Below are 1,819 nucleotides of genomic sequence, written 5' to 3' on the forward strand. Positions count from 1 at the left end.
CTTACTAAACCTGGATGGAGGTGGGCAGTCCTTGGACTTCCCACAGGTCAGGGAAACCTGATTACTCTTCAAGCTGATGAGGGAGAGGGACTTGATGGGGGAGGGGGAAGGGAATGGGAGGCGGTGGCAGGGAGGAGGCAGAAATCCTTAATAAATCAATAAATTAAAAAAAATAAAAAATAAAAAGCCAGGAAAATACAAACAATTATAGGAAATAAATAAATCCCTTTTTAAAAACCAAGAAAATTCAATAGTTGAAGGAAATAAACAATACAGTTCAATCCTAAACAGGGAAATAGAAGCAATAAAGAAAATATAAAACCAGGGAATTTTGAAAATGAAAAAGTTAGAAATTCAAACTACAGAAGCAAACGTCACTGATGTGGGAGGGGAAGTATGCTATGAATAGGTTTTATTGCCATTGATAATAAATAAGCTGCTTTCGGCCAATGGCTTAACAGTAAAACCAGGCTAGAAGAGATATAGAGAGAGAGTTGGCAGAGTCAGTGAGAAGCCATGTAGCTACCCCTGGAGACATACACCTCTGCTGGAGCCCACTGAAACTTTGCCAGTAGGTCACAACCTTGTGATGATTCACAGATTAATGGAGATGGGTTAGTTTAGGATATAAGAGCTAGCTAGCAATACACTTAAGCTATTGGCCAAATAGTATTGCAAATAATATACTTTCTGAGTGATTATTTCTAGTCACAGTGGTCAGGAGATGAGGTAGCTGCCTCCCCCAACAAATCCTATTACAGACTGGTACCCTAGAAATTGGAGCCAATGTGGCCAACTAATTCCACTTAAAACTTGAGAAAGTTTGGGAAGGAATTCGAGACACACACTGATGGAGGTGGGTCATCTGTCTATCTGTTGCTTTCATTGGTTAATTAATAAAGAACCTGCTTGGCCCTCTAAATTAGGGTAGAATTTAGATAGTCAGAGTAAACAGAAGAGAATGCTGGGAGAAAGAAACCGAGTCAGAAGTCGCCATCATTCTCCCACTCCAGACAGAAGCAGGTTAAAATCTTCCCTGGTAAGCCACCTCGTGGGCTACACAGATTATTAGAAATGAGTTAGATCAATATGTAAGAGCTAGCCAATAAGAGACCAAGCAGTGTTTAAAAGAATACAGTTTCTGTGTAATTATTTCGGGGCATAAGCTAGTGAGGTGGCCAGGGTGCTTGAGCAGCGGGGCTGCGTCCCCGGCACCCGGCCTCTGTCTGGAGTGGGAGAATCATGGCGACTCTGCGCTCACTTCCTCTTCCTCCCAGCATTTTGTTCTGTTTACTCCACCCACCTATGTTTTAACCTATGAGGGCCAAGCAGTTTATTTATTACTTAACCAATGACCTTCCTCCATCAGAGCTTCAAAGGACATAGGCCACATATAACATATAAAGGTAGGCTTATCAGAATTATATCTGAACTTTCATTGTAGACTCTAAAATTCAGAAGATCCAAGACAGACATTATTTCAGCTAAAATGGTTGAGAAAAGATTTTCCAATCAAATACAGCTAAGAAAAAACTGGTGTAGTTATCTCAATATATAACAAAATAGACTTCAAACCAAATTTAATCAAAAGAGATGAAGGACAGTTCATATTCATCATAGGAAAAATCCATCAAGATGAAGTCTCAGTTCTGAAAATTTATGCCACAATACAAGGGCCCCCACAGATGTAAAAGAAACATTACTAAAGCTTAAATCACATATCAAACTCCAGACAATAACAGTGGGAGACTAAAATACCCTACACTCGCCAATGGAGAAACTACAGAAACACAAACTACAGAAATCCTAAAGTCTTATG

Source organism: Microtus ochrogaster, chromosome 6, assembly GCF_000317375.1.
Source record: "Microtus ochrogaster isolate Prairie Vole_2 chromosome 6, MicOch1.0, whole genome shotgun sequence".
NCBI classification, from domain to species: domain Eukaryota; kingdom Metazoa; phylum Chordata; class Mammalia; order Rodentia; family Cricetidae; genus Microtus; species Microtus ochrogaster.